At 31.8% G+C, this 13,543-nt stretch overlaps 1 long non-coding RNA gene across 1 annotated transcript; it reads right to left on the bottom strand.

Moving 5' to 3' along the window:
• Positions 1-799: 799 nt before the first annotated feature.
• LOC118748620 lies at positions 800-5,542 on the bottom strand. Its single transcript, XR_004994068.1, has 2 exons — positions 5,405-5,542; positions 800-1,400 (listed from the first exon to the last, which is right to left on the bottom strand). It is a non-coding gene; the product is annotated as an uncharacterized LOC118748620 (long non-coding RNA).
• Between the last annotated feature and the right edge of the window lie 8,001 nt (positions 5,543-13,543).

The raw sequence follows: 13,543 nt of genomic DNA, 5'->3' as shown, positions 1-13,543 counted from the left end.
ATAACATCTACTAAATGAAAAATGCAAGCTTCAACCTAAAACTAAAGCTTTTAAGACATGTGGCCACCAGACAAAGGGTTAGCTGATCTCTCATTTCAATTAAATAAATAAATAAAATTATCTTATCAGAACTTAACTTATAAGAAAAAAAAAATACGACATTTCTTATTTTTAAAATGCCAACTTTCATTTAGCACTTAAGAAAAAAATGTTTAAAATTGTATAGGTAATTTTTTACGGCCATCGTCAGCCATTTTACTGATACGCTGACGATCGTGGACAATGACGATGACGACATTCAACATAGGAGCCGATTATACTCAATATAAACTTTTTCCCATAAACATTACTTCCCCGAGTGCAAATATTTTCTGCCACACGATAACAACATACTTAGGATATTCACAAGGTGACATATCGGCCTTATCCCGAATTCCATGAGAAGAAATATTGCCAAATATTATAAAGCAGAACCAAAACAAATTTCTCCAATTTATTTTGGTTTTGCCTATTAAATTATGGGAACGATTTATTCACATGGAATTGGGGATATGGCTGAATAGTTAGTTATATCGTCATAAGTCAACAAATTTTAAAACGTGTAAAAATGTTTTGAGCTTACTAAGAATCACTGAAAATCGACACCTTGTGAATCCATGAACTATATTTTTGTTTTTTTTTTTTGTATTTTACTTCGTTTTAATTATTTTTATTTTTTGCTTTTTCTCGTAAAACTACTGAATCACTTAAATTTTATTTGATTTTCGAGGCTAGTTTCTTCCTCCAAACATTTCTTGTCTTTTTTTTAACTGTTTTGCACTTTTTCGGGCCAACAACAACACGTTTTGTTAATCATTAAATAGTAGCTAAATAGAGATCGTCAAACATTTTCTACAAATATACATACAATCCATCACATGCCAACTTTCAACTTCCAACTATAATTTCAACGCTTCAACGTTTACGTAATTTTTTCGCTATTTAAATAATTTGTTAGCGCTTACAAACAAATACACTATCTATGTATAAGTACGTACGTACGTACATATGTATGTCTGCATGTTAAATGTCTAGTATAATGAGACTAGAGTACATTTGTATATATGTACGAGTATATAAATCTTGTGAGAGAGCGAGCTTAGCTTATGAACTGTACAATAGTAGAAAGGAGGAGTAAGTAGTACTAGGAGACATGTGGGATGATCGTGATCGTGATCGTCAACGTTTACATGAACATGATCGTCAACAGCATTTGTTGCAGGCGATGATTATACTCGGCGCCGCCGCCGCCGCCGCCGCCGCCACCACTGCATCCAGCATCATTTTCACGAATTATAAATATGGATAATGATAAGATTTATTGCGATAAAGCCCATCGATAAGGCCGGAGTAGTTGAAGCCTATAAAGATTTTGTGGTAAAGTTGCGATGATGTTCGATTGCAGACGTTTGTATCAGTGCAAGATTTCGTCGTTGAATTAGCATCGATTTTTTTTTTTTGTAGTTGATTGTAGGAGTTTGCAACAGATGTTGCAAGAGTAGCATAATTGACAGCCATACAGAGCAAAATTATGTAAGCGGCAGCATGAAAGAAAGAAATACGAGAAAAAGGTTAAGAGCGTGTTAGTAAAATGTTTACTTAATACATACATACTAAGAAATATTTATGTATGTAGTACTATGTAGCGATAAATATCCCTTACAATGGGGTTTATTATTGTAAAGCCTTTTCTTTCGCACAAACACTTTTAAAATCCCTCTTAGAGAAAACCAATATTTATGATTTTCTTATTAACTATTCGCACTTGAATCCTGCGTGGAGCGTAAAAAGTACAAAACTTGTGGACAAAATATAAATGAAATTATATTATTAAAAAATAAAAATAAAGAGCAAAAAAATTTCGAAGAAATATACAATTTTATGCAAAAACAGGAAGACAATGAATGACTCGACAAGAGTTAAAAAAAAAAACAAATAATAATTAAAAATTAAAAAAAATAATTAGCAATAAAAAATCTAACGTGTAATATTATGTTTTCTTTTTCTGAAAGCAACGTTCAAACCAAATATTTGTTTTCACTGTACGTTTTACCATTAAAGCTTAGAATACAGCTCTTAAGGAAAATCACAAGAAATATTTTTCATTATTTGGAGTTTACAAAAACGAAATATATATAATTTTTATTTTATTTATTTTTGAGGTCATTTTGTATGAAAAATGTGGTGTTTTTATTTTATAAAATTCTTTGCAAGTTTCGCTTGGAAATTTTTGGAGCTTGTTACTTTTTACATTTTAGCTGATGAAAGATTCAGTATTTAAAAATTGTTTAATTTGTTGAGTTTTTTTCTTATTTTTAAAATCGTCACTAATCGAAACACATCATGAAAATTTTAATAAAAAACTAACTCAAAATATTCTGTTAAAAAAGCTTTAAGCTATTTTAAAATAAAAAAGAACTTTCGTTTAATAAAAAAAACATTACACCATAAAAAACAACTTACAAGGAAAAAAATAAAGTTTCGAAGACCAAGTAATTGTTCTTTGTATTCAATTAAATTATTGGCTAAGGCTTTTCAAATTTCATAATTCCGCAGTCTCGCAGACGGACATCTTCTTAAAAAAAATTTCATAAAATATATAGTACAGAATTTCAAGCGCCCATGTTAAAAAAGTGCCTAAAATTTAGATGAATTTTACAACTTTTTAAAAAGTTTACAAATGCTATTAGAAAAGGTTAAAAAGTATTACAAAATTAAAAACAAAGTTGTAAAATTTTAAAAAATAGTTATTATTTTTTGTAAGAGATATGTTCCTTTTGTTAAAAAAAAAAACAATTTTTTGCGTATTTTAAAATTCATTAAATGTTTTTCGCAAAACAACTTTCATGACTATCATTCTTTAATAAATCATTTTGAAAATGTAAAAAAGTGCATGTTAAAATTATTTTCCGTTAACATTTTTTTTTTTGTAAAAAAAAACAATTTCTTTGACATTATTTAAAAACTAGTGTTTGAAAATAAATAGTTTTACGTTAAAAATTTATTGTTTGGTAATAGACTTTTCGTACAAAATTCTTAGTTATAAATGCCATTCTTTTAAAATTCTCTTCGAAAAACATTAAATTTATTTACATAAAACAATTATTTAACACTTTTATATATATTTTTCATATCCAATTGTTTTTACCGAAATTGTTATGCCGGATTTCCTCTGAACGCTAAAGACAAAAAATTGTACGCCAATGTTGTGCATTAAAAATATGTATCCGAGTCGTTACGTTCATAAAATTTGTCATTATGCCATTACGTTTTTATTAACACGGTTCTATTCTGTATCAGCGACAAATTCTTGTCACAGTGTTTTTACGGAAAAATAAATGAAAAAGTTGAAATTTGTCAGTAAAAAATTTTTTGTCACCAATTATAGTACAATTTCTAATACATAGCTATTGAAATGAGAAGTATATTTTAAGCAAAAACCACGGCCGACTTCAATTCTGATCTACAAATTCAGGTGTACCGTTAATTTCTACATGATCCAATGATCGGATCTAAACCAAATTAGTATGCGACCACCTCGGAGACACTACCTCTTTCCCATAGAAGAATCATCGAAATCCTAAAAATTCGAAACAAATCAAACACATGAAGTGTGAAGTATTGGCCATATCTATAGCACCCTCATTTCAAAGTGATATTGTTTGCCACTTATGTTTAATTATTTTTAAGAATTTTCAATTAAAATACAGTTCATTCTCTAACAAAACCCATATAAACCAAATTTTTAAACCAAAGTAAAAGCCTCCATCAAATGCAACGAATTTTTACCTAAATTTCAAACTTTTTTCTCAGAAGTGGTAGAATTTTTTTCAGTACGCAGTTTTATAGCGCATTCAATTTTAGTCTAAAAATGTGCGAGTTTCAAATGTTTCTATAATTTTTTTTTTCGCGTTTGCTTCCATGTAACGAATAAACACAATTTATTTTTACATATATGTACGGTGACCATATTTATGAGGGCCGAATACGGGACAAAAAATAAATTTGGAAATTTTTTCCACACTGTTTTGCCTGAAACAGTATCCTTATAGTAACATCACACATTTATAGGATATTTTTCTGAGATTTTCAAAAAAAATTTTTTAAAAAATCGTTAAACTTTAGTATAATGTGCAATTTTAAGTCGGTAAGGCGGTAAGCCTTTTTTGGCATTTTTTTAACAGGTTTTTTAACGGTTTAACGGTTAACAATTTTTTTCATACAAAGTAAGTGTGTTCGACCTTTTTGTTTTTTTGAAGGAGAAGCAAATGAGCAACACTTTTCACTCGCACTTTATTATACTCAATTTTAATAATTTACAAAACCGCAAACTAATTTTTTTGTCTAAAGATTCTAATTAAAAAGTTTTAAATTTTGGCGAAACATTGCAGAATTAATTTTTATAGTTTTCTGCACAAAGCTGGAAATTTGGTAGTTTATGGTTTTTGTTAGGAAAGGAGCTTTACTTTCATAAAATAAATAAAAAACATTAAATAAACTAAGAAAAAATAGCCAAAACTTACTAAAATATCGAGTATTCTTCAATTCGAATCACAGCCATTCAGATTAGAAAATAATAACTGAAAGGTATTCCTCGCCAAATTACTGTGGTCAGCGAAACCGGAGTTGGACTGATGAGGGCTATTTTTTGAAAAAAAAAAAAAATAAAAAAAATGGCATCGACGTCGACAACCAAAATAGGGCTGATTATTTAATGCTCGTTAAATTTTTTGTCATTTAATCCGGCATAACTTTTAAAACATGAAATGTGGAAGCATACTTAATGGCTATTAATTTTTGTCATTACAATTAGTAATTGAAATAAAAGTTCTTTTGTAAAAAAACATTTTACAAAAATTATACAACTACTTTCTTTTTACTATTCTGACTAATTTCTTTTTATTCAAGATTTATTGAAAGATCGACACATTAAGCAATTTGCGTAATTTTATATGATTTCTTTTTTATAAAAAAATATTTGGGAAAAATATTCTGTCTATAGGACACAAATATGTATGTATATTTCTTCTTTTAATATTGTACACACTTGATACAAAAAATATATATTGATTTGTGCACAAAAAATAAAGGAAAAAAAATATTTTCGATCTTTTTGCATAAAAAAATTGTTTGTGTCTACAAAGCAGACTTTGTGAACTTCATATTTTAGAAGCATTTACATTGTCAAAAAAGAAAAAAAAACTTTTATTTTTCACTCAATAAATCTTTGGACAAAAAAATTGCACTTTTATTGTTGCCCTAGCAGATCATTTTTCCGTAAATTTCCAGTGGGGTTGCTATATATATTTAGTATGTTTGTATGTGCGTATATAAGTTTAGATAAAAAAATACAAAAAAATCTCACCTTTGCTCTTTGGGAACAACAACAACATTTGGATATACTTGCGAATATCTACTAAATGCGTATTCAATCTATAAAAAAATTTGCAGTAAATACATATTAACAAAAAATTAGTTATTTATTCGTATACACTAGCATATTTGTAAGTATGTATATATATTTTTATGGTATAGAAAAAAATTATAAAAAAGTCATAGTCGTCTTTTTCTTTTCGTTTTGGAGTGCACTCAGGAGGAAATATAGTAGTGGTGGTTGTTGCGCGCCGGCGCCGCAGCCAGCAAACATTTTTTTTTTTTTTCGGGAAGAAGTATGTACGAGTATGTTTGTTTTTAGACGGAGAGGGTTAGGTATGTTGAAGTACTTACTTGCCATTTCGTGTTGCTGAGCGTAGTGAGCGCAAACGAATTGAGCTTGGATTCTGGCAGCTAGAAAAAAATTAACAAAAACAACAAAAACGAAAAAAATACTTCCCGCTGTATGTACAACTGCATTTTTTAGTTCTTTGTTTTTGTTCTTACTTTGTTAGCAGTAACTTGCTTGCAAATTTTTGTGGAAAAAAAACAAAAAAATTATTTTATTATTTTTATTTAATTACTCACTGACATATATGCATATATTGAAGTATTTGCGAATGTATTATATTCATATTACTACATTAATATTTTCTTTTAGATGTAATTCTTTTTTTTTGTAATTTTTTATATATATATATATATATATATATATATATATATATATATATTAAGTGTTGAAGAACGACGCTCTAGCACTACATTTACGTTTATAAGTTTTTCTTTTTATATGTTTATATAAGTTGTGTACGATTTCGTGTTTGCTTCAACTCTTTTTCATATGTATGTAATTCGAAACATTTCTGCATTAAAATTTTCTTTTTAGTGTCTTGTGGATTAAGTTTAAAAAATCGGCTAAGCTTTACGAACAAGCATTTCATATGTTCTGTATGTATGTATGGTAGGTCTTAAAATTAGTATAATAAAATTAAAATGTGGTTAAAGTTATTAATTTTTTTCCCATGTAATTTTTCGCGCTTTATTATTTGCTGATTTCTTGTTTTACACATACATATGCATTTGCCTGCTGGTTTCTCTAAGTTCTTTTTTCTTATGCAACTACATATGCAAATATTTTATATTTTATTGTTGCCTTATATCTCTAAAATATATTGAAAAAAATTTAAATAAGCACGAAAAAAATGAAAATAAAAAAATGTAAAATGTAAAAATTAAAAAAAAAATTCGATAATATAATAAAAAATACAAAAGTGAAGTACCGAAAAAAATTTCAATCAAAAATTAAAAAAAAAAAATCTAGAAAAAACATTTGTATATTTGTGAATTGATTGTATATTTTTTACTACTCGCCAAAAAAACGCAGTGCACAAATTTGAGGTTTCCAAGCTTCAAGCATGTTTAGATTTAGAGCCAGTCGCAAAATCGCCCATATTGCCATTTTTCTACGTTCGCTTACAGCGCACAGTTTTATATTTATTTTTATGAAAGTTATTAAACAAAAATTTTTATTTCGATAGCTAATCGAAACCCATTGAGAAATGTTCAATTATCGACTAAAGCGGCACATGAATAATCGGTAAATTCTTGACATCACTAACAACGCTTTTGACATGTATTAGTCAGCTAAATATCATCAAGTTTGCCGCCGCAAGGATCATTTGGTTTGATAGCCGCCATATATATTGCGCTAGAAACAAAAATATGGCAACATTAGAACGACATGGGAGCGTCGTTTTTTTTTTGTTTTGTTTTGTTTTTTGTTCTTAACTGGCTCGAACGATAAGTGCAACTGGACGTATATAGACCACACTTACTTATCGTCACCTAGCCAAAGGGGAATCTTCAACGTCAAACGTTGCGTCGGTTTTCAAGTGAGCCCAAAAAACATTTATTTGCGAGTAAAAGCCATATTTTGCCATATTTGCACTACTTTAAACCGACGCAACGTTTTTCGTTGAAATTCCCAACCCCATCCACACCCTCCACCCACCCTAATCGTGTGGAAATTGTATCTTCATTCTCCCATGTCATACGTGTACTAAAAGAAAAAGTTTCGGACTTCAAAACTAATGAAAATCCGAATCATTGAAAAATATCTACTTATAAAAATAAATAGTAACGATAAATGTGGAAGTGCACTGATATAAAAAAGCATTGTACACATGTCAGGAAAAGGCGAGCTGCTAGGACCCAGAATGGCAGCACGCCACCCACCCTTTCCTAGAAATTGGGTTTGTCGTGTACTCGAAAATTTGGCAAACGTGTTTTGTTTGTGCTTTAGTAACAGCATTGTTAGATATTAAATGTTTAAATTTTAAACAACAAATAATATTCGATTGTTTTCTTAGATGATTTGGAAACGAATCCATAACGTCTTGGATATCACTAATCATCAGATATCCAAGCCATTTTAGATGTGCTAATTGCAGGTGCAAAATGGCTCCTCGGCCACACGGTTGAGTAAACGCAATACGCAGAAAAAAATTGAATTAAACCAAAATAAATATTGAAGAAAATACAATTAAACATAAGAATAACACGAATGAAACGTTTGAATAGATAAAATTTTATATATCAAATGAATTACAATCGAGTTTGACTAATTTAAACAAAAGTTATAAGGATAACCTGGCGATTGGAGCATAAATAATTAGCTACCTGCCATTATAGAAACTGTACTCTGCGAGTACAAAAAAAAAGGATGAGCTAATTCTAAGTTTAGCGTTGCGTACGAGTCAGTAGTGGAGTAAAACTAAAAGAGGTTATGGGCCCAGGAAACGTGTGTAACATGCATTTGAAATCCGTTTCACTTTCACTATATCCAATTGTCCAATATATACATATATACACATATGCAGACCACACACACAGCAAATTATTAATAACCCATATATTCATTTGAACTCAGCTTGAGTTCATGCATTCCTGCACTCATGTTACATATTGGTTTATATTAGTCAATCAGTCATATGTAGGCCACTGAAATATGCTGACTTGCATATATGAAATTATGTACATTTAGTTTGTAAGTATTAGTGTAATTAGGTATCAATAACATTTGTATAAAAGAAAATACTTTGCAAATAAAGAAATCAATTCTGTCTGACCTCGCAAACGAATTATTAATTACACAGCCACACAAAAAAAAAAAAGTATGCGGATCTGGTAACAAGACACACGTATTCCTATGGATTTTGGGGCGCTGAATTCAAATTCGGTGTTAAAAATCACCCATCAGGTCATGGTTAAGATATAACCTCAAAAAATGACGAAAAATCGTGCACTGAGGCAAATAAATTTCAAAATAATGCCATCTCATAATAATGTCTATCTCAGATATTAGACACTGTATGAAAGTCATTATTATTTCAGATGTCATGTAATTGGATAATATTGCTGCAGTTCATGTTGTACGTGTTATATTTGTATGTGTATATTTTTTCAGCCATAAATCTGTAGTTGAGTATGCCGTCAAGGCTGAATATGTAAGTGCTATATTACAAGTGAATGTTGAAATATGCAATTCCTAAAAATGTCGTTGAGGGCGTAAGTAATACATTTGGGTCTTTGTGCTAGAAGTGTATTAGAAGTATGTAGAAAGTGTATTACGATGCAGGCAAAAACCCCAGTATCGGCGTCTGGTCAGAGTGGGAAAGCGGTCTCTCCGACGTCGTCATCATGCAACCGTAGCTCTTCATCAATGGATCACTTGGTTGGTGTAGTCTTATGCTACAAGGAAAAAAACCGCGTGCATTTCGCAATCGCATGCCTGCAAGAATAGCTCAGATTCATTCTGTTACATTTGCAGTAAATATGAAGTGAGCAGTTTGCGAAAATCAATCGACGAGGAAGTGAAAAGTCTTTATGAAAAGTGTTTCAACCGTAAATTGCTGCACCAAGAAACAAAGTGGGTTCCTCACGTCATTTGCAATTCCTGCAGACTTATGTTGTATCGTCTAAAAAATTCAAACAACGAAAAGTACCGCAAGTACTCTACACCAACCACATGGAAAAGACCCGTTATTGCGAAGGACTGCTACTTTTGCATGAATTCCGTCAAAGGGTTCAACGCCGAAATAAAAAGAAAATTTCGTACATTAATGTGTGCACAGTCACAAGAGCAATTGAAATCGATAAAAATGCACGTCAGACTGATTCAAGCGCTTTAGAAGATGATAGAATGGAAGTTGAAAGTCAACGTCATGAAGACGGTAGTGAAACCAGTGATGAATCAGGAAATAGTTCTGATGAATCCGATAAAAACGACGAAATAGATGACGAGTATGGCGTGGATAAGATGCAATCGAAGGTTCCAATATTAGTGTCGCAACTAGAACTGAATGATTTTATTAGAGACCTTGGATTACCGAAAGACGGCGCTGAATTCGCCGCTTCATTTCTAAAAAGAAGAAATCTTCTACAGCCAAAGACAAAAGTTTCATTCTATCGCGACAGGGACAAAGAATTCAGACAGTTTTTCGTTAAAGACAAAGAAACGTCTTTAGTGTACTGCACTGACGTTAACGGACTAATGAACCACTTGAAGAAAAATGTGTACAAAGATGAAGAATGGCGACTTTTCATTGATTCATCAAAACCCAGCATTAAGGCTGTTTTACTGCATAACACGAATACTTACGCTCCTATACCTATAGCGCACTCAACGGTCATCAAAGAAGAATATAACAATGTTAAAATGCTTCTTGAAAAAGTTAATTACACTAATCACAAATGGCAAATATGTGGTGATCTCAAAATCATAACAATGATATTAGGCCAACAATCGGGTTTCACAAGGGAGCCATGGTTTATATGCCTGTGGAATAGCAGAGATCGAACCAATCATTACAGAAAAAAACATTGGCCTTTAAGAGATTCACTTAAACCTGGTTCTCATAATGTCATCAACCAAAGCCTCGTTAATCCAGAAAAAATTATACTACCACCCCTCCACATAAAGCTTGGGCTCATGAAGCAATTTGTCAAAGCGTTAGACAAAGATGGAAAATGCTATAAGTATATATCCCTTAAATTCCCTAATGTTTCAGACGCCGAATTAAAAGAAGGAGTCTTTGATGGACCACAAATTCGAATGTTGACTAGAGATACGAATTTCGTGAAGCACATGACGACAATTGAAATGGACGCTTGGGAAATAATAATTATAATAATAATAATTACACAAGTTTACAAATTCAGGTCAACTTTTGGATCTGAGCAGATAAGAGCGATTCTTAACTATATTTGATATGCTGAATTCGAATCTGCATTCAGTTTTTCAAGATTGATTCTAGTTTCCGAGATCTCGCATGATAGCACCATTGTGCTGTTATAGCAGCTTTTAAATCGTGGCACTGCTTGATAAGTAAGTAAAAATGGCAGAATGTTCATAAAAGTATGAACATATAACTACGCCGCTCTAAAATAAGTAAATTTATACAGTCCACTAGAATTTAAGATAATATTGTCATACATACATACTTACAAAACAAACAGGATAAGGTACCTAAACCTATCACACATACACACACATATGTACACACATACAGTCCACTTGAGGAAAGATAAGTATAAACAACCTTCATACAAAACAGATGGTTTCTTAATATTCAAGCAATGCCTTTGAACAAACAAACAATAGAATCAATAGAAGCAAACAATAGAATAAACTAAGAAGACATTAAAATTAGTCCTTTGTCTAACATTAGATACACAAACGCACTTACAAGTATAGTTACGTTTAGGAACATAGTTTTAAGATTTAGTATATAAGCAAATGTAAAATAGTTTAAGACTCAGAATTAAAATATATTCTAAACCATCAACACCATTATATAAAAATAAAAATGCAGAGACAGTGTTGCAAAGTTGATCCAAAGTGTTTTTGTTACGTTTGTGGTGGTTATATGATTAAAAAAAGTGGCAAAATAATAACAAATGCGCTCAAAGATGCGTATCTGCACTACTTTGGTTTCAGCGTAGCAGACACTCATAAGTCATGGAGACCGAAATTTATTTGTAACGCATGCAAAACAAAGCTGTATAAGTGGTCATCGGGAGAACGTGAGTACTTTTCCTTTTCAATGCCAGCGCTCTGGAGAGAACCTAAAAACCATAAAGATGATTGCTACTTTTGTTTGATGAAAGTTACGGGTATAAATGCAAAAAAATTAGCAAAATATAATTATCCTGATGTATCATCAGTATCCAAGCCAGTTCCACGTACTGCTAATGATCCATTGCCAGTTTATCGAAGTATAAGTGCAAACGTCCTGGAAACTTTAACTCCATCACCCCCGAGCAGTGAAAGCGACTTTGTCATGGAAGGGCCACATTTAATTTTGCAAGATGAACTAAGCGATTTGATTCGTGATTTGAATTTGTCCAAACAAAAAGCAGAGTTGCTAGGATCACGGCTGCAGCAATGGAAAAATCTAGACTCTCGAACAAAAGTTACTGTATACAGAAACAGAAATGAGGCACTTCGACCGTTCTTCAAAAAAGAAGACAACATAAGTTTCTGTAACGATATTCATGGTTTATTTAATGAAATGAATGCACCCTACGATCGAAACGAATGGCGTTTATTCATTGATGGTTCCAAATACAGCCTAAAAGCTGCTCTTCTCCACAACGGGAATAACAAACCATCTATTCCGATTGCTCATGCAGTACAAACGAAGGAATGCTACGAAACAATGCGGAAGATCCTGTGCTTCATCAAATACAATGATCATAAATGGAAAATATGTGGTGATCTAAAGGTATAAACATTAATTCCAATTAAATCGAAAACACTTATTTTTTATATTATTTCAACAGGTTATTGGCATCTTAACTGGGATGCAATCTGGATTCACCAAATTTTGTTGTTTCTTATGCTTGTGGGATAGCCGCGCTACTGAACATCATTATGTGAGGAAAGAATGGCAAAGTCGTACTCAATATGAGCCTGGACAGCAAAACGTCTCCGCTGAACCATTTGTAAATCCACAAGACATTTTCCTGCCACCTCTTCACATTAAACTTGGTCTTATAAAGAACTTCGTCAAAGCATTAAACCGTGAAGGACCGGCTTTTCAGTACTTAGTCAAGTTGTTTTAATTATTAATCATTTACACGTGTTCGAATTTCTTTTCAACGGCAAATGCCTTTAAATGTCAAATGTTTAAAACAAAAGTATTTCCAAATAATTAGATTTGAGAATTAGAAATAAGAGAGTACTAGAACTATATGCATACATATTAATCAGAAAAAATACGAGAAATTGGCATCCAGAATGGAACATCGCCACCTACACTTTAATACTCGTAATTCGGTTTTTCGTGTACTCGAAAATTTGGCAAACGTGTACTCGTTTGTGTTTTAGTAAGACCTTTCTTAGTGTACTGTACCTGACCTACCGGGGGCTGGGCCACTCAATAAACATTTTTCCACTTTACATTCGTGCTATTGTATAGGATCAGTAAACGAGCGTTCTTGGCTGGAGTAATACTCAAATCGATAATATAATTTGGTTTAGATATTAAATGTTTAAATTTCAGGTCACAAATGGTTGCAAGGATTCATCATCCACCCATACACTGTTAATACACAATAGAGGATGGTGTAATAATGGAGACTACAAATAAATTGTCGCAGCTGTAGATATGTACTTCTTCAAATTTGACACTCATCCATGGTCGGAGTTGAGATCAGGGACCACCGGATCCAGACATCGGGACTGCTCTGCTTTACTCGCATACGGATTTGCTATAAAGCTCATTGGCGTGAATGAACGGGTGAACTCTTAAAATGCATCTTCTGCGAGACCCTAGCCGATGAAGCGTATCAAATAATTATGAAGTCCGATGACAAGTATGCAGTAACAGAATCTTACTTCCCTTATCAAATAGACTTTGGAATATGTATGAGAAGCGCTTACTCCGCCCGGTTAAATCCAGAAATCCACTTTTTCTGCAATATGATAGGAGCTATCCATTTTATCAATTAGCGTTGCGTACGAGTCAGTATGTAGCATGACAGCTAAGCAAAACAAAATGTTCACACAATATTAAGTAAAAAGTTCAATATACTTTTGGCAATAACTAGGCCAAAGTACTCAAATCAA

Source organism: Rhagoletis pomonella, unplaced genomic scaffold (genome assembly GCF_013731165.1).
Source record: "Rhagoletis pomonella isolate Grant_MI unplaced genomic scaffold, Rhpom_1.0 Rhpom_scaffold_00013, whole genome shotgun sequence".
NCBI lineage: Eukaryota > Metazoa > Arthropoda > Insecta > Diptera > Tephritidae > Rhagoletis > Rhagoletis pomonella.
Note: the sequence above shows the minus strand (reverse complement) of the source record. Positions and strands in the feature narration are given on the sequence as shown.